Genomic DNA, 20911 nt, shown 5'->3' with positions numbered 1-20911 from the left:
ACACTGGGCTCTGCCCTCATTACCTCTGACAAATAAAGGCCTGTCATAAACAGATAGCTAAGAGTTAATGTCTCTTACACCTGGAAAGAGGTAACCTGAAGCACCTGACCAGAGGACCAATCAGGAAACCAGACTTTTTCAGGTCTGGGTGGAGGAAAGTTTGTGTCTGAGTTCTTTGTCTTGTGCCTATCTCCCTCTCGGCTATGGGAAGGATTTCTCTATTTCCTGCTTTTCTAATCTTCTGTTTCCAAGTTGTGAGTACAGAGATCATAAAAAAAATAGGGGTTATTGTTTTTTTCTTTTGTATTTACATGGTGTAGTTGCTGGAGTGTTTTGAATTGTATTCTTTTGGAATAAGGCTGTTTATTCATATTTCTTTAAAGCAATTGACCCTGTATTTGTCACCTTAATACAGAGAGACCATTTTTATGTATTTTTCTTTCTTTTTACATAAAGCTTTCTTTTTAAGACCTGTTGGAGTTTTTCTTTAGTGGGGAACTCCAGGGAATTGAGTCTGTGCTCACCAGGGAATTGGTGGGAGGAAGAAGTCAGGGGGAAATCTGTGTGTGTTAGATTTACTAGCCTGACTTTGCATTCCCTCTGGGTGAAGGGGGAAGAGAGATTAGCTCTCAGTACTTCTGTTTTCCAAGGCTGGAAACGGGGAGGGTGGAATCCCTCTGTTTAGATTCACGGAGTTTGCTTCTGTTTATCTCTCCAGGAACCCAGGGAGGGAATACCTGGAAGGGAGAAGGGAAGGGAAATGGTTTATTCCCCTTTGTTGTGAGACTCAAGGAATTTGGGTCTTGGGGTCCCCAGGGAAGGTTTTTGGGGGGACCAGAGTGCCCCAAAACACTCTAATTTTTTGGGTGGTGGCAGCTTTACCAGGTCCAAGCTGGTAACTAAGCTTGGAGGTTTTCATGCTAACCCCCATATTTTGGACGCTAAGGTCCAAATCTGGGACTAGGTTATGACATGGTGTGCAGTGGTGAGATAGATAGAATCCAGAAGCCAGTAGGAATATTATATTTTTCTTTTCTCTGCTAGGGGCTTTTAAGCAGAGAGAAACAGTTTGGTTTTAAAAGGAACCAGAGAGAATTTTTTTTCTGCTCTCTCTGGCAGTTTTTGGCTTGCATATTAAGCAAGGAACCATTAAGCTGTGACAAAAGGATCTTTTGTGACACAATAGCACTCCCATTAGGAGTCAAATACCAGCACTATACACATGCAAATAAAGTGGTTTTTCTGGTTTCCTTTACATTGAAAAGATTAGCTAGAGGAAGAAAGGGAAAAAGGCACTGTTGCTAGGCAGACCCCAGGAGGCAACAGAGAACCTGCAGTTCAGAAGATAAACACCGGAGGGCACCCCAACACAAGAAAACAGGAACCATGACTTCCAAGGAAAAAAGGGAGGCAGAAGAACAAATCAAAGAAGCTGAACATAGGCAACAACTGGAAAAAAGACAAAAAGAGGTGGAGCTGAAAGAAAAGGAAGAAAGCATCAAACTGGCAGCCTACAAAAGAGAACAAGCAGCCAAAGAGGCAGCCCACAAAAGAAAACTAGAAGAAGAAGAGGTGGCCCACAGAAGGAAACAAGAAGAAGAAGAGGTGGCCCACAGAAGGAAACAAGAAGAAGAAGAGGTGGCCCACAGAAGGAAACAAGAAGAAGAAGACATGGCCCACCGCCGAGAAATGGTAAAACAACAAAAAGAAAGTGAAGAGAAGGAAAAACAGAGAAAACATGAACTGGTCTTAGCGCAAGCTGGGCTGCATGCGCCAGCCAATCCTAACAAGCCTTCGCCAATTATGGTTCCACAGCACAGGAAATTTCCCACCTACAAGGCAGGTGATGACACCGAGGCCTTCTTGGAAAATTTTGAAAGAGCCTGTCTTGGGTACCGCATCTCTGAAAACCAGTACATGGTAGAATTGAGGCCACAGCTCAGTGGACCTTTAGCAGAGGTGGCAGCTGAAATGCCTAAGGAGAACATGAACGACTATAAACTTTTTCAAACCAAGGCCAGATACAGAATGGGGATAACCCCGGATCATGCCCGTCGGCATTTCAGAACCAAAAAGTGGAAACCAGATGTGTCATTTCCCAAACACGCCTACTACGTTGGGAAAAATTATGAGGCCTGGATTTCAGGACACAATGTTAAATCCTTGGAAGAACTGCACCTCCTCATACAAATGGAGCAGTTCTTGGATGGTGTTCCTGAGGACATAACATGGTACATACAAGATGGAAAACCCAAAAATCTCACCGAGGCGGGGGAAATTGGAGCCAGATGGATGGAAGTGGCAGAAAGCAAGAAAGCTACTGTCAAGGGGAATGAATACCCCAGGGGGCACACCGACCATAAACCCTACAACCGAGGACAGCCAAAGACCCCACATACAACCCAAGTAAAGCCCCAGACGCCCTATTCTTCCACCTCACCAGTCTCCAGTAACTCACCTCGACCCAGTGACCCATCAGATGGAAGATGCTTTAAGTGTAATGAACTGGGACATATCAAGGCCAACTGTCCAAAGAACGCCATCCGAGTGCAGTTCATTACACCACCATCACACCAAAGATCCCCAGGCCCAGATGCCTCTCAAATACCCTTGGAGCGAAGGGAAAATTTGAGGGTGGACGGAAAGAAGGTTACTGCGTGGAGAGACACGGGGGCACAAGTGTCAGCTATCCACCAATCCTTCGTAGACCCCAAATTCATCAACCCAAAGGCCCAAGTGACAATTTACCCCTTCATGTCACAAGCTGTAGACTTCCCTACAGCTGAACTGCCTGTCCAGTACAAAGGCTGGTCATGGATGTGGACTTTTGCAGTCTATGACAATTATCCTATCCCCATGCTACTGGGGGAAGACTTGGCCAACCAGGTGAAGCGGGCCAAGCGAGTGGGAATGGTTACACGTAGCCAAACCACGCAAGCTTCCAGACCCATTCCTGTTCCTGAGCCGTCCACAGACGCCCCGTCTGTGTTACCAGAGACCCAGACAGAGGTAGTGGACCCGGATTCCATGCCAACCATTGAAACAGCCACAGCACCTCCAGTCCCAGGCCCGGAACTGGAACAGCAACCAGCACCAGCAAGTGCAACCACATCTTCAAGCTCAACGCCAGAGGGCGCCAGCGAGCCAAAACTGGCAGAAGCAACAGACAGCCATACCCAAAAGGCTCAGCCAGAGCCTGAAATACCCTCAGGTGCACCAGCGGAGAGCGGTTCACCAGCAACGGAAACAACCCCATCACCTACATTGCTTCCAGAGGGACCAAGCCCAAGTCCACAGTCTGAGGAAGAACTGGTGACCCCAGCCTCAAGGGAACAGTTCCAGACTGAGCAGGAAGCAGATGACAGCCTTCAGAAAGCCTGGGCGGCGGCACGGAGCACCCCACCGCCTCTCAGCTCTTCTAATCGATCCCGGTTTGTTATAGACCAAGGACTTTTATACAAGGAAATTCTTTCTGGTGGACACCGGGAAGAATGGCAGCCGCAAAAACAGTTGGTGGTTCCAACTAAGTACCGGGGGAAGCTCTTAAGCTTAGCCCATGATCATCTCAGTGGCCATGCTGGGGTGAACAGAACCAAGGACCAGTTGGGGAAGTCCTTCCACTAGGAGGGGATGGGCAAGGACGTTGCCAAGTATGTCTGGTCTTGTGAGGTATGCCAAAGAGTGGGAAAACCCCAAGACCAGGTCAAGGCCCCTCTCCAGCCACTCCCCATAATTGAGGTCCCATTTCAGCGAGTAGCTGTGGATATTCTGGGTCCTTTTCCAAAAAAGACACCCAGAGGAAAGCAGTACGTACTGACTTTCGTGGACTTTGCTACCCGATGGCCGGAAGCAGTAGCTCTAGGCAACACCAGGGCTAACACTGTGTGCCTGGCCCTAACAGACATTTTTGCCAGGGTAGGTTGACCCTCCGACATCCTTACTGATTCAGGATCTAATTTCCTGGCAGGGACCATGCAAAACTGTGGGAAACGCATGGGGTGAACCACTTGGTTGCCACCCCGTACCACCATCAAACCAATGGCCTGGTGGAAAGGTTTAATGGAACTTTGGGGGCCATGATACGTAAATTCGTCAACAAATACTCCAATAATTGGGACCTAGTGTTGCAGCAGTTGCTGTTTGCCTACAGGGCTGTACCACATCCCAGTTTAGGGTTTTCACCGTTTGAACTTGTGTATGGTCACGAGGTTAAGGGGCCATTACAGTTGGTGAAGCAGCAATGGGAGGGGTTTACGCCTTCTCCAGGAACTAACATTCTGGACTTTGTAAGCAACCTACAAAGCACCCTCCGACACTCCTTAGCCCTTGCTAAAGAGAACCTAAAGGATGCTCAGGAAGAGCAAAAGGCCTGGTATGACAGACATGCCAGAGAACGTTCCTTCAAGGTAGGAGACCAGGTTATGGTCTTGAAGGCGCAACAGGCCCATAAGATGGAAGCATCATGGGAAGGGCCATTCATGGTCCAAGAGCGCCTGGGAACTGGGAACTACCTCATAGCATTTCCCAATTCCTCACTAAAGCCCAGAGTGTACCATGTTAATTCTCTCAAGCCTTTCTATTCCAGAGACTTACAGGTTTGTCAGTTTACAGTCCAGGGAGATGATGCTGAGTGGCCTGACGGTGTCTACTATGAAGGGAAAAAAGACGGTGGCGTGGAAGAGGTGAACCTCTCAATCACCCTGGAACGTCTGCAGCGGCGACAAATCAAGGAGCTGTGCACTAGCTTCGCCCCGTTGTTCTCAGCCACCCAGGACGGACTGAACGGGCATACCACTCCATTGACACAGGTAATGCTCACCCAATTAGAACCCCACCCTACCGGGTGTCTCCTCATGCCCAAGCTGCTATAGAACAGGAGATCCAGAACATGCTACAGATGGGTATAATACGCTCATCTACCAGTGCATGGGCATCTCCAGTGGTTCTGGTACCCAAACCAGATGGGGAAATATGCTTTTGCGTGGACTACCGTAAGCTAAATGCGGTAACTCGTCCAGACAACTATCCAATGCCACGCACCGATGAGCTATTGGAGAAGTTGGGACGTGCCCAGTTCATCTCTACAATAGACTTAACCGAGGGGTACTGGCAAGTACCGCTAGATGAACCTGCCAAGGAAAGGTCAGCATTCGTCAGCCATGCGGGGGTGTATGAATTTAATGTCCTTCCTTTCGGGCTTCGAAATGCACCCGCCACCTTCCAGAGGCAGGTAGATGGTCTACTAGCAGGACTGGGAGAATATGCAGTTGCCTACCTCGATGATGTGGCCATTTTTTCAGACTCCTGGCCCGAACACCTACTACACCTGGAAAAGGTCTTTGAGCGCATCAGGCAGGCCGGACTAACTGTTAAGGCCAAAAAGTGTTAAATAGGCCAAAACAGAGTGACTTACCTGGGGCACCAGGTGGGTCGAGGAACCATAAACCCTCTACAGGCCAAGGTGGATGCTATCCAAAAGTGGCCTGTCCCAAGGTCAAAGAAACAGGTCCAATCCTTCTTAGGCTTGGCCGGGTACTACAGGCGTTTTGTACCACATTACAGCCAAATTGCTGCCCCACTGACCGACCTGACCAAAAAGACCCAGCCAAATGCAGTTAACTGGACTGATGAGTGTCAAAAGGCCTTTACCCAACTTAAGGCGACGCTCATGTCTGACCCTGTGCTCAGGGCCCCGGACTTTGACAAGCCATTCCTAGTAACCACAGATGCATCTGAGCGTGGTATAGGAGCAGTTCTCATGCAGGAAGCAACGGATCACAACTTCCATCCTGTCGTGTTTCTCAGCAAGAAACTGTCTGAGAGGGAAAGTCACTGGTCAGTCAGTGAAAAGGAATGCTACGCCATTGTGTACGCCCTGGAAAAGCTACACCCATATGTTTGGGGACAGCGGTTCCAGCTACAAACTGACCATGCTGCACTAAAGTGGCTTCATACTGCCAAGGGGAACAACAAGAAACTTCTTCGTTGGAGTTTAGCTCTCCAAGATTTTGATTTTGAAATTCAGCACATCTCAGGAGCTTCTAACAAAGTAGCTGATGCACTCTCCCGTGAGAGTTTCCCAGAATCCAGTAGTTAAAAAGTGTTCTTAAAATGTAGAAGTCTGTTAGTTATATACTTAGTGGTATATGTAAAGGTGCATGTGTTGTATTAATCTGGTTATTTTAAAGTTCTAGGAGGAAATCGCCGCCAGTGAGCTTCCCCACTGTCTGCAATTTGGGGGGCGTGTCATAAACAGATAGCTAAGGGTTAATGTCTCTTACACCTGGAAAGAGGTAACCTGAAGCACCTGACCAGAGGCCCAATCAGGAAACCAGACTTTTTCAGGTCTGGGTGGAGGAAAGTTTGTGTCTGAGTTCTTTGTCTTGTGCCTATCTCCCTCTCGGCTATGGGAAGGATTTCTCTATTTCCTGCTTTTCTAATCTTCTGTTTCCAAGTTGTGAGTACAGAGATCATAAAAACAATAGGGGTTATTGTTTTTTTCTTTTGTATTTACATGGTGTAGTTGCTGGAGTGTTTTGAATTGTATTCTTTTGGAATAAGGCTGTTTATTCATATTTCTTTTAAGCAATTGACCCTGTATTTGTCACCTTAATACAGAGAGACCATTTTTATGTATTTTTCTTTCTTTTTACATAAAGCTTTCTTTTTAAGACCTGTTGGAGTTTTTCTTTAGTGGGGAACTCCAGGGAATTGAGTCTGTGCTCACCAGGGAATTGGTGGGAGGAAGAAGTCAGGGGGAAATCTGTGTGTGTTAGATTTACTAGCCTGACTTTGCATTCCCTCTGGGTGAGGAGGGAAGAGAGATTAGCTCTCGGTACTTCTGTTTTCCAAGGCTGGAAACGGGGAGGGTGGAATCCCTCTGTTTAGATTCACGGAGTTTGCTTCTGTTTATCTCTCCAGGAACCCAGGGAGGGAATACCTGGAAGGGAGAAGGGAAGGGAAATGGTTTATTCCCCTTTGTTGTGAGACTCAAGGAATTTGGGTCTTGGGGTCCCCAGGGAAGGTTTTTAGGGGGGACCAGAGTGCCCCAAAACACTCTAATTTTTTGGGTGGTGGCAGCTTTACCAGGTCCAAGCTGGTAACTAAGCTTGGAGATTTTCATGCTAACCCCCATATTTTGGACACTAAGGTCCAAATCTGGGACTAGGTTATGACAAGGCCCCAATTCTGCAAATGCTTATACATGTCCCCAGTGAGTGTGATTTTCAGTTCTCTTCTGTATGTATTGAGAGGTGAGAACATTCTTGAAACCGGAGAGCATTGACGTGGTGATGTTAGCAGTCTAATCCTTGGAGCATGCTGCTGTGTGAATGTTGCCTCAATTTGCGATGTTTTTGGTCTGATGTATTTGTGTTGGTGTAACCAAATGCACTTGAACAACTTGTTACCTGTCAACTCTGTGTTCTTGGGGAACCAGGGTGCAGTATCCAGCCTGTCTGACTCATGAAGGATCCCCCCGCAGCCTCTGCTTGAACCAAAACTGATCAGAAGAAAGACTTACAAAAAAGCAATGAAAAGGCCGTGGGAGACACACCTAAACCCCTCCGGACCAGGGTGACAGGATTAAGGCAACTCCCCTGGCCTCATTTGCATTGAAGATGGGACAGGGAAGCATCTCCATTAGCATTCAGAATGGAGAACAGAGATTCCAAGGCAAGAACAGCACTGAACTCTGGGCCCAGAAAAATAAGGAAGCAGTGCATGATGGGGGATCTCTGCTCCAGCTGTTCATGAACCCACTTGCACACACTCAGCTCAGTAGTTATCAGACCAATTCTAGTAATAAATCCTTTATTGGTATCCAAAGTGCTAAATCTGCCTAATTGCATTGTGGGCTCCCTTGGGGGAGTGCCACCCATGGCCAGGTGTGATCGGTTCCTCTTGTCTAGCCTGAACAAGACAACTTTGGTGTGCTCCCTCGGGCCATCAGTTTGCTCATGGATAAATCTAGTGTTCTTCCCTGAACCATTGTTGTTTCTCTGCGGGGATCCCTGCCCACGCTCAAGTAAGTGTTCTGATGCCTGGATCCAAAATCTGCATCAATTCCCCTGAGACTCATCTTCTCCCAACTGATTGTGCTGGGGGCTCTGCCTGTCTCCAGCACTCCAGACCCTTAGCTACCACCACCACCACTTGGGAACCCCAACCAGTTCAAGCTTCATAGAGTGGTGAGAACTCAACTCTCTCTCTCTCTCTCTCTCTGTTTTTTTTTTTCTATTCTAGGTACAGCTTTCTAACTCTAACTTGTGTGATCAGGTGTAGTTTTCTAAACAAGACTTTTTGTAATCAAATTTAACCTAGATTTAATATTGTAACTGTTTTGTTTGTTTGACTCTCCTTCTATGGTTATTACTGGACAATAAATAACTTTTATGCTTAAGCTGGTTGCTTCCCTCCCTCTATCTCTCTCTTTTGTGTTTTTGGCTTTCCCATTTGCTCTGCAGCAACGCTCCTCTTAACTAAGCTAAGGATCCCTGTAGCACCCAAAAATCCTCTGGAGTTTGCTCATCAAGTGTGTTACTACCAGAACAATTGTAACATGAAAGTGGGGATAGGCTGTGCTGAACCTGTAGCATAGGAGGATGACAGCTTGGAAGTGCTGCCTGATCCAGCCTGCCGAGTCCTGGGGCATATAAAGGTGGCAGCTTGAAAGTGCTGCTCGACCAGCCTGCTCAGACACGCTCTGTTAATGTGTGTATGTGTGTATTCATCTGATTCTGGGGCTGGAGGAACCCAGCCCCAGGGATAGGTCCTGCAAGATAGCTCCATTGGGAGGGAACGTGCAGCAAGGAGAAGTAGAGCTCTGTATGAGAACAAGTGGCACAAGCAGTACATTCATAGAATTACAGAACCCCACACCTCCCGGAAGAGTAACCCTAATAAATGAGCATATGCCAAAGTAATGGGCAAATCTGGTAACAAACTTTAACACTAAATTAACCCCATTTGGGTGGTTTGGTGGGGGAAATTATATCAGTGATTATTAATAACAGTGAGCAGAAAACGAACATGAGCGTAATTTCAGCCATCATGTCTTTGGTACAGTTTGGTAGGATCCTACAAGTTGGGGTTTGTAGCTAATGTAAGATATTATCAGTATCCAGATAATGCAAGGGAATAGGCATTCGCCATGGAGAAAGAGGCATTCGCCATTTGTCCTTATAAATGAAGGACCTGATTGTGCCTTGGTGCTGTGTGAATGCAGAAATGAGGGGGTGCTGAGGAAGTATCCTGTCTTCATTGAGCTCTCCTGCCCCCCTCATGCAATGTCTGAGCACAGTCTCAAACCTTCAGTGCCCTGAAGTGCAGGCAGTGCTGCTTCTTAGCACCACCGTGCGTAGCAGAGATTAGAAAAGGTATAGTCCCCCGCACTTGCCTTGGGGAGTAGTTGGTGTCTATCTCCCAAATGGATGAGGGTGCCTAGCAAGTAAAAATGAGGCCCTAGTGCTCAACCACAAAGCAGTAGAGTGGGCTGGGAAATGGGAAAGTCATTTCATGACACATTTACAATGCTGAAGTTCTTTGTTTCATGTGCTTTGAAATCCATCCCTTTTCCATTCTGGGGACATTCTGACTCTCTTTCTCCTGAGATTTTCATTACAATTGTTCTCTAAATAGTTTTGGAATTTTTTTCATTTCAATTCTGAGTGAGCAAATGGCATATTTCAATAATGCTTTCTGAAATGATTTCAGTAAAAATGGTCTTGAAAAGATCAGTAAAATAATATGGTAGAAAATAAGGCGAAAATTAGAAACATTTGACCATGTTGATTACTCTGTGAAACTACTGATTTTTTTTTAAAGGGCAACTTTTCTACAAAAACGTGTGAAAAATGTTGACTGGCTCTTCTCATCAGAGCAGAATGGTTGTCTGGTGCTCACTTTATGTAGAATAAACTATAAATTCCATTAACTGCAATTAAGCGAAGGAAAAGGATGTCATGAACAATTGCCTAAAGTTCCCACAGCTTTTGAAGAAGTCATTATGATCTTTACTGAGATGTGATTTTTTTTTCTTTTCAGAAAGGTTACATCTCCCTTCCTTAATTTTGTTATCTTCCTTAATAAAGAAAAGAAGAAAATAATTAAAATCCTGGGTTTCCTTTTAATTGAGTAATCAAGAGGTTTACTGTCATAACAATATTTCCCTTGTTGAAATTATTGACTAACAGCTGGCATTATCGCCGTCTCATCTATGTGAACACATCGCTTATCTTATCTCCATCTGTGACTGGTTGGAGTTTTTTGTTTTTATTTTGTTCCTTTCTTGAATCAGGTAAGAAGTATTTATAGTTGTTGTTTTAACACCCTTCTCACACTCAATTTCCTTTCCTTTCTTTATCCTCCAATCCGCTCCATTCACACTCACTGAGTCTGCCATTTTTGATTACCTCAGGCAGTACATGTTATTCTCTGGAGTTTAAGAGTGTACATATTTCTGCTCTCGGGTTACACCTGGCTACATTTGGAGTTACTTGACACCCCCATGCTTGGATAAACAGAAAGAAATAAGATCATTTATAATACATTTTAATCCTTTTTCCTTAATTGTGTTTGGCTACCAAGGTTCCTTCCCCACTTTGAACTCTAGGATACAGACGTGGGGACCCACATGAAAGTCCCTCTAAGCCTATTTCTACCAGCTTAGGTTAAAAACTCCCCAAGGCACAATTTCTCTCTTACCTTGGATTAAGTAACGCTGCCACCACCAAGTGATTTAAACAAACATTCAGGGAGTGCCACTTGTAGCCCTACCTTCCCCAAATATCCCCTCAAACCCATACACCCCCTTTCCTGGGGAGGCTGGAGAATAATATCCTCACCAATTGGTACAGGTGAATACAGACGCAAAGCCTTGGATCCTAAAACAATGAAAAATCAATTGGGTTCTTAAAAGAAAAATTTTAATTAAAGAAGAGGTAAAAGAATCACCTCTGTAAAATCAGGATGGTAAGTACTTTACAGAATAACAAAAGACTCAAGAACACAGAGGATCTCCCCTCTAGGCAAAACCTTGAAGTTACAAAACCAGGCATAAACCTCCCTCTTACATAAAGGAAAACACAAGCCAAAATAAAAGTAAACTAACACATTTCCTTGCTAAATACTTTCTAACTTTATAGGAGCTGGATTGCTTGTTTCCTTGATCTGTGTCCGACAAAATCACACAGAACCGACAGACAAAGCCTTCCCCCCCCCCCCGCCCCCAGATTTGAAAGTATCTTGTCCGCTTATTGGTCCTTTTGGTCAGGTGTCAGCTAGGTTACCTGAGCTTCTTAACCTTTTACAGGTAAAAGAGGAATTAACCCCTTACAGGGTAAAGAGGGATTTTATGCTACCCTTAGCCGTATGTTTAGGACAATGTGAAAGGTGCCTTGGGAAATACCCTAGAAGGTTGGTTGTGTGTCTAAGAACCAAAACGGGGTCATCATGTTGGCTGGGGCTTCTAGATATTACTACGCTTTCCTGAAGTGTGGGGTCCCTCCTGCAGGGCCATAAAGGAGTAGCCAGGGAGAGGACTTAGCAGACCTCCTAACTGTTCTCTGGAATCTCAGCTTTCATTAAAAAAAAAGAAGGGGCAGCTTTTTAAAGGTATTTAGGTGCCAAAAGATGCAGATAGGCACCTAGTGGGGTTTTCCAAAAGCATCTAGGTACCTAACTCCCATTGGAGTCTCTAAGTACCTATAAAATGCTGGCCCTAAATGTCTAGCTGTTGTCGGCAATCCTTCAAAATGACACCATGTAAGTGGTGCAGACAAGTCTGCCTGAATCTGCTGAAAGGCTGAAACAACAGGTTGGAAGTGTGAACGCTCCCCGATGTTTCAGTAAGCAGTAACTCTGTTGCCAGTGATGAGACTTTTTGTTAACTTTTACACTGCTCATCAAAACAAAGTAAATAAAGAGAGGAAGAATTATATTGTGAAGATCTATGGCAGGGTATCCTAACGAGTGGGGCAGGGAAAGGACTAGTTACAGTGCAAAACGTATACATAAAGGTGGGTATGGCCTTAATAACATGATAGGCTTAAGGGGGATGTGATTGGATTTAGATCCCTGAAGGGGGAGACAACAAGCAATAATAATGAGCCTGATTCTTATTTACGTTAAGGTCCCTTTACACTGCACTGGCCCTTAACTAAGTGTAAATGTAATGTGTGGCCATGCTAAGCCTCCAGTACACTGTCAGAGTGGTGCAAACGGGCTTAGTGAAAATGAGAATCTGGCCTAATCATTGTTACCATAGGGGGTTAAATATGGTATTTCATCTGGTTGATGATGAACATTTCCATACATCTGGGACATTCTGTGTCCCAGTGCTTTTTTTTCAAATTTTCAATGTAGGTTAAAATATTAATTGCCTGTGTATTCATTCCATAGCTTAAGCTCAGTTCAGGACAAGAAAACACAATTAGCCAGCAATTGTAATTGACCTTTGCATCCTGCATAATATTCTAGATTGGAGAGTTATCTAGAGACTGAGTAATCCCTTATGTTGAAAGAAAGGGATTCCCAAGGTTCATCAGCATGAATATGGAAGGTAATTTATTCCAAAAGCAGGCTCACACTCCCTTTCACCACCAGCTGGGATGAAATATACATGAATAAGGTGATCAAAAGGTGTAAGCTTTTATAAAAACGTTAAAATTAATAGTAATAATAATAATAATAATTACAACAATAATAAATAACAACTAAGAATGCAATGTTTGCAAGGACATAATTCAATTAACTAATATAGTTTCACTTTACTGGTGGAATAGGGAAAACAGGAGCTTTTCATGACATTTTGGAAAAAAATGGCAATTATTTTTTGGGGGGGTGAGAAGGGGAGATTTAGGATCTGTTAAATCTGCTTTTTCAAGGAGAAAAATATTGATTTTAATATTTCATAATGTAATTAATTTCCTCAGGTGTATATGTGACTCTGACCTGGGTGTAACAGGAGCAGAACTGGAAGCTGCCAGAGCAGAGAAGAAGAATGGGCCACGGTTTTGTGTTAGCTGAGGACTTAGGAGACCTGCAGACAGTGTCTGTGTGACCTTAGGCAAGTCACTTAGTCCCTCTGTGCCTCATTATGTACAATGGGGACAATAATCCTTCTCTACCTCACTGGGCTATTGTGAGGATAAATACACCAAAGATGACGAGGCACTTAGATGTTAGGGTGATGGGCAGCCATAGAAATCCCTCACATAGCTACAAATGCTGCATGTCATAGGCCCTACACTTCCACACACCAGCAAATTCTCCTCTAACTCAGCTGGGAAGCATGGCACCTTTTGAAGGAAGAGGAACTAGGTTCTGTCCCCACTTCCAGCATGAAGATATGAGTGGCTGTGGACTGTACAGCAAAGTGACCGCTGTGAAGTTGTAGGTCACCTTGGGTTGTTACATTAGACTGTCTTGATGTCGTGAAAAAATACTGTAGGGGTGGGATGGTGTCATTGTGATTTATCTTGGCACTGATGTGGGTTCACTCTCACATGTCTGCATGACACTCACAGATCATAGCTACAAAAGCAGATGGCTCAGACATCAAGGCTTAAAATAGGCTGTGTCTGAACCAGACAAGTGCAATCAATCAGTCAATCAATGAGAAAGCTCTGAGCTGCTGAGGTGGGGTTTGAAGTAGCACACCCTGCCTGGCTAACAGGGGCAGATCCTTGGCTCCAGCCCTGCTGCACCCAGTGTGACATAAAGGCAGATTTAAACCACATTTACACCTCCTGCATCTTTGTGCTGGTCTAGTCTCAATGTCACTTGCGGCTTCATTAAATTCAGCTGGCCAGTAACATAGGAACAGCAATGAGTTCAGCCAAACACACCACCACCGTGGTCATGCCCTTTCCCTTAGGTCATGGAGACTTACAGGACTGATAAGGTAATGGAGGAGGGTAGGAGGCAGTATCTTCAGAACCTTCAGGGTCATGGGGTTTCTTCTTTTTAAATTTGTAAATATTCTGAAAAGGCTTTTCAAAAAGGAATGAGGAAACTGTGGACAAAGGGTTATGTCCGGTGTCGTTATATTAATTAATGCAAAAATACAGGATGAATCTGAAGCGTTGCTGGATGCAAAGAGGCCTACCTATCACTTAGTATTTAACCAGAGCTCACATTGTCTAGTGTAAAAATCCAATATGCCTCCCTCTTTAAAGGGAAGTTATTTACAGTGTGTTTCCTCCTCTAGGGGATACATTTACTAGCTCTGTGCCAATAATCCTAGACAGGAAACATTGTGATTACATCTGCAAAGAGTGTTCAGCAACAGATGAATTAGCTGTTCCCTTTGTTGGCAGATACCTCTATTGTGTTCCTTAGCCATTGTTTCAGCTGAAAAGTAAGTTTTACCAATATATACAGGATTGCATGCGCATTACAGCATATAGTTTATGGACCCAACCCTATACAGGGCTTATCAGCCTCAACTCCAGGAGACATCAAATGGTTTGATCCTACCGCTTCTGAGCACCTGAAGAACAGTCGCAGCTCCCAGTAGGCCAGATCCTGACTTCACGCCCTATTCGGGAAAAACTCCCAGTGGCCTGACTTCAAGTCAACTCACATTGAAGGATCTGGGCCATTGATTTCACTGGGAGTTGCAGGTGCTCACTCCAAAGACTCTTGATGCTAATGGAAATTCTTCACTGACTTCAGTGGGTTTTGGATCAGGCCCTCAATGCTCAGCAACTCTTAGGATCTGGCTCACTGGCACCCCCCAGGAAAGGGCCCTGCATTAGCTGTACTGAATTACAGATTATGAACCGGGGCAGGAAATCCAGAGTGTTTCAGGTTCTGCTGATGATCGTACAATGCAGGAAACTTAAATCTGGTGCAGTTGGTTTTGTTTCACTAGTCACAATTTGGAGATGGGGTGGCAGCATTCTTTTGGGTAAAATGTGTGTGTGTTGGGGATGGGGTGGTCGGATGGCCCTGAGATTCATTCCAAAGGAACATGCAGAACTTCAGATGATTGTTTAGATTTCCTGGGGCCAGTTATTTGGGATTTTATGGCTTCTTTGTGCCATTCCGCTGGTGCAAAGGGGCTGTAAACCCAGTGGCTGGGAATTCCCCCAGCATAGAAGGGGGAGAAGGATCCATTGTGATGTATTAGTGGTGTCTAAACTCAATGCCACCCCTTGCCTCACAGTCCCTCATACAGAGCAACCCTGGGGATGTTCTACCTCTGAACCCACCTCTAGCTGGCCTAGAACTGCAGAATCACAAAGCTGGCATACAACTGCTTTCTTCCCACGCTTCCACCCCAGGTCATGCCGTCAACCACAGCTCAAAGATCCCCAAGAATTGAGGCTCTGTCTCTGTCAAGCCGCAGATACTTCCTGAGCAGCCTTTCCCATTACATTTCAGACCTTCCACTTCCAAAGAATACAGGAGACACTCAGAAATACAGAAGACAGCACATTTGAGACCTGCAAGGTAGGCTGAACTTTGGGGTCAATTCTTATTTGATTCCACCTGGCTTGCCCATTCCTCTCGCTGGCAGTGGGCATGACTCCCAGAAAGAATCAAATGAAATTGTCAAGAGATGGTTGTGAGTTACATGGCTGGCTGGAAAGGGTGTCTGTTGTGTGTGTTTAGATACAGTACAAACCCAGGACCCAGTCCTTCAAAGCCCTTACTCGTCTGAGTAGGCCTTATTTGCAGGACTAGTCCGTTATATGGGGCTAATCGCTTTAGCCGGGAGATTGTGTGAGAAGGAGGTTCTGCAGTGACCCCTGTGATTGCTTTCTCCTTCGAAGGAAAACACTGTGTAAAAACAAATTGCCCAATCTCAGTTTTGTCCCCACGGTGTGCCAGTGTTTATGGATCATTTAGAACGCTCTTGTGAGCACCTTTGCAAAAGGTATTCTGAAATATCAAAATGGACATTATTTGTGTAATGAGGTTTGGGGTTTAATAGCTCCATTCGCACATGAGGAATTGCAAGCTTTTTAGACAGACATCTGTTAAACAAAGTGGTTTGCAACCTGTGATTTCGGGAGGGAAAACATTCTGTTATTGCAGTGGCCTCAGATGAAGCACCAGCTGTGTAGGAGAAGCGGCTTTTCATTGTAAGAAAAAGGCTAAACACAGGCTAGTTTAAAATACCTTAGTTAGGATGATGACTGGAGGCAAATACATTTTATGCTACCACAGCAGGGAATTGTGGTACAATTTCCAAAAGCACCTAGGTGATTCGGAAGCCCGAGTCCCATTTTCAGAAGAGGCTTAGATGCTTAGGCACAGATTTTCAGAGGTAGTTGGGCATCTATTTGCATCTTTAGGTGCCTCAATACCTTTGAAAATCTGGCCTTTAGGAGCCTAAGACCAGACTGTTAAAGGTATTTAGGTACCTAAAGATGCAGGTGGGCACTTAGTGGGATTTTCTATAATGTCTAAGTAGTTAAGGTGCCTCCTGAAAACAAGCCTTGTAGATCCAGGAAATTCTGATTTAATGTTAAACCCAAAAGTAATGGAAACGTGTTCAGGTATGGAGATGTACACAGCGTCTTAACTCTGCCCTGGGGAGGCACAAGACACTATGCATACAAATGTATGAATACATATTAGGGTTTGTAGTTCTAGATTCAGTTAAACTATTTTTAAAGACACCTTAGATTTTGCCCCAGCCCCATCTTTTTGCTATGGGTCATGGTTACATAATTTATCAGGTCTCCCTAGAATCTATTATTACTGATCATGTTAACTACAGCAGTGTCTAGGAACCAACTGAAAACGGGGCCTCATTGTGCTAACACCAGACAAGTACAGAATAATGGACAGTCCCTGCCCCCAAAATCTTATAATCTAAATAGATGAGAATGGCACAGGGTGGTGAAAGGGATAAAACTGTTGCCCGTTTGGCCCAAGAAGCTGGCCATTACATGGGGCACTGCAATATTGTGTCTCCATTAGGAGAAACTGATGTTATGAGTCAGGTGTTTCTTTGGTAAAATCATTGTCTACAAAGACTATACACAGTACTGTTTATCTCAACAGAGTAGAAACAAACAGCAGCAGGAAGTTTCCTTGCTCAAAGTTTCCAAATCTGCCTTTCCAGTTAATTCTGTGCCCCAAGGAGCTCTGTCCCTCTGCTTCCTCCCAGGGCTACACATACAACTGCTTCTCTTGTCTGCTGGCTTTCTGCCTAACATGCACACAGCTTGCCAAACAATCCCCTAATCCCTGCATTTGCCAGCAGTCCTAGGGAGACCCCTTAGCCCTATTGCCTTGGGCAGTGGCTTCTATTGTTCCCAGTTCTCACTATATAAAGGAGCACTGAATTTTTCCTTCCATTTAGCCTGAAAGAACGGTGCTTAGCACAACCACCAATTTCGTCCGGTCTGTGCTTGTCTATAGATCAAAACCCTGCTCCAAGGCCACCATTAACACTTTCCAGCATAACAGAATGTAGAAGCAGTATTTAGCACATGGATGTTACTTCCATTTCAATAGAACTGTGGATGAGAATAAAATTACTCATGTGTAATACAAGCCCTTACATTGTTATAAATCATGTTCAGTCCCACTGTAGTTAGAAGAATAACACTGGTGTTAAAACAGTGTAAATGTGGGCAGGAGCATGCCTAATGAGTATGGATGTGTTTAACATCCAGCAGATTTCAGCCATATGAATCTTTCAGTTAAAAATATGCTCTATGATTCTTCAGTATGTTGTGGCTCTTCTCGTACCTGTACCTGAGTTTATATAAAATACTGTGTCTAACAAGGGGAAAAGTTTTCATTGAGCCCAGTTGAGCTAGAGTTCTTTTTTTTAATTAAGAACCTTTCTTGGAGATCAGCTGTCATTTCTGTATCTATTTAAATAAATATCTTAGAAACTTTAAAACCCGGAGGCGGGGCATATTCCTGTGAAGAATCTACATTCAGAAGTAATCCTTTGTGGAATTGTCACATTTTTCAGCCACAGCGGTAAATCCAAGCAGTCTCTAATGTATGACGGAAGCAGTTATAGAGGATTTAATATGATCTACAGTGGAGTTTTTTGTCAAAGAACCAACACCTAAAGCAATGGCATAGCTAGCACAGCTCTACATCTTTGGATTAGTTTTCTTGGTAGAGTACATAAGGCAATGGATACTAAGGAATTCTTTGTGTAAAATAGCTGTATTTGATATATTGTGTGAATAGTAAATATATCATGATAGAGCTCTGTTGGCATTAGCCCACATAACCTATGTAGATATGCTAACCATAGGGGTTGGTAGCCTTCAGGGAGTGTGACCCCAGTTCACATTGGTTGAGGTTTTGGTCCAAGTTTCTCAGGCTTGTATCAGAGATACATTTCATAACTGCAGCTCCTCTTTAGATTGGGTATCTTTGTTAGTTAAAAAGTGGAAGATAAATCCTAATGAGGAAAATAGAAAAGAGCATAAATTCTGGGAAATGAAGTGTAAAACTATAATTAGAAAGACCAAAAAAGAATTTGAAGAACAGCTAGCCAAAAACTCCAAAAGACATAGCAATTTTTTTAAATACATCAGATGGAGAAAGCCTACTAAACAACCAGTGGGGCCACTGGAAGATCGAGATGTTAAAGGAGCATTCAAAGACGATAAGGTCATTGCGGAGAAACTAAACGAATTCTTTGCATCGATCTTCACTGTTGAGGATGTGAGGGAGATTCCCAAACCTGAGCCATTCTTTCTGGGTGACAGCTCTGAGGAACTGTCCCAAATTGATGTGTCATTAGAGAGGTTTTGGAACAAATTGATAAATTAACAGTTATAAATCTCCAGGACCTGATGGTATTCACTCAAGAGTTCTGAAGAAACTGAAATGTAAAATTGCAGGACTACTGACTGTCATCTGTAACCTATCACTTAAATCAGCTTCTGTACCAAATGACTGGAGGATAGCTAATGTGACACAAAGTAAGCATCAGTAAGGCCAGTAAGCCTCACTTCAGTACTGGGAAAATTGGTTGAAACTATCGTAAAGAATAAAATTGTCAGACACATAGATGAACATAATTTGTTGGGAAATAGTCAACATGGTTTTTGTAAAGGGAAACCATGCCTCACTAATCTATCAGAAATCTTTGAGGAGGGTCAACAAGCATGCGGACAAAGGAGATCCAGTGGATATAATGTATTTAGATTTTCAGAAAGCCTTTGACAAGGTCCCTCACCAAAGGCTCTTAAGCAAAATAAGCAGTCATGGGATAAGAGGGAAGGTTCTTTCATGGATGCATCTGAAGAAGTGAGCTGTAGCCAACAAAAGCTTATGCTGAAATAAATTTGTTAGTCTCTAAGGTGCCACAAGTACTCCTGTTCTTTTTGCAGATACAGACTAACACGGCTGCTACTCTGAAACCTTTCATGGATTGGTAACTGGTTAAAAGATAGGAAACAAAGGGCAGGAATTAATGGTCAGTTTTCACAATGGAAAGAGTTAAATAGTGGTGTCTCTCAGGGATCTGTACAGGGCCCAGTCCTATTTAACATATTCATAAAGATCTGGAAAAAGGGGTAAACAGGGAGATGGCAATATTTGCAGATGATACAAAACTACTCAAGATAGTTAAATCCCAGACAGACTGCGAAGACCTACAAAAGGATCTCACAAAACTGGGTGACTTGGTAACAAAATGGCAGATGAAATTTAATGTTGATAAATGCAAAGTAATGCATATTGGAAAATATAATCCTAACTATACATATACAATGATGGGGTCTAAATTAGCTGTTACCACTCAAGAAAGAGATCTTGGAGTCATTGTGGATAGTTCTCTGAAATCATCCACTCAATGTGCAGCGGCAGTGAAGAAAGCAAACAGAATGTTGGGAATCATCAAGAAAGGGATAGATAATAAGACTGAAAATATCATATTGCCTCTATATAAATCCGTGGTATGCCGACACCTTGAATACTGCGTGCAGATGTGGTCACCCCATCCCAAAAAAGATATATTGGAATTGGAAAATGTTCAGAAAAGGGCAAGAAGAATGATTAGGGGTACAGAATGGCTTTCATCTGAGGAGAGATTAGTCAGACTGGGACTGTTCAACTTGGAAAAGAGGCGACTAAGGAGGGATATGATTGAGGTCTATAAAATCATGAGTGATATAGAGAAAGTAAATAAGGAAGTGTTATTTACTCCTTCACATAATACAAGAACAAGGGGCCACCAAATGAAATTAATACGTAGCAGGTTTAAAACAAACATAAGAAAGTATTTTTTCACACAACATACTGTCAGCCTCTGGAACTCCTTGCCAGAGAGTGTTGTGAAGGCCAATACTATTATGGGGTTCAAAAGGGACCTAGATAGATTCATGGAAGATAGGTCCATCAATGGCTATTAGCCAGGATGGGCAGGAATGGTGTCCCTAGCCTCTGTTTGCCAGAAGCTGGGATTGTGTGACAGGGCATGGATCACTTGATGGTAACCTGTCTGTTCATTCCCTTTGGAGCACCTGCCATTGGCCACTGTCAGAGGACAGGATACTGGGCTTGATGGATGTTTGGTATGACCTAGTATGGCCATTCTTATGTTCTTATGAATATAACTGAACAATCCGACAGGAAATTCCAGCCTTTGATTCTCTCCCAAACAGGACAAAAAGTAGACATTTCCAAATTTGTTGTGAAACAGAAATTCTGAAAAGTCACTTCAAAAATGTTGAAATGAAACATTTTCATATTTGTGATCATAACAAAACATTTCAGTGCTCCCCAAATATTTTAATTTATTTATTGAACTGACCCGAAATGCTTCATTTTGAGTTACCTCAATATTACGCTCTATTTACCCCTAGCAATACATTGCTTCATGGGAGTTGTAGCTCAGGAGACTGGGCTTCTCTGTAAGCCAGGCTCCAAAGCTGGACTACATTTCCCACAATGCATCTAGAATCATGTGACTTCC

This window comes from Gopherus flavomarginatus, chromosome 2 (genome assembly GCF_025201925.1).
Source record: "Gopherus flavomarginatus isolate rGopFla2 chromosome 2, rGopFla2.mat.asm, whole genome shotgun sequence".
Classification (NCBI taxonomy): Eukaryota; Metazoa; Chordata; order Testudines; family Testudinidae; genus Gopherus; species Gopherus flavomarginatus.
Note: the sequence above shows the minus strand (reverse complement) of the source record.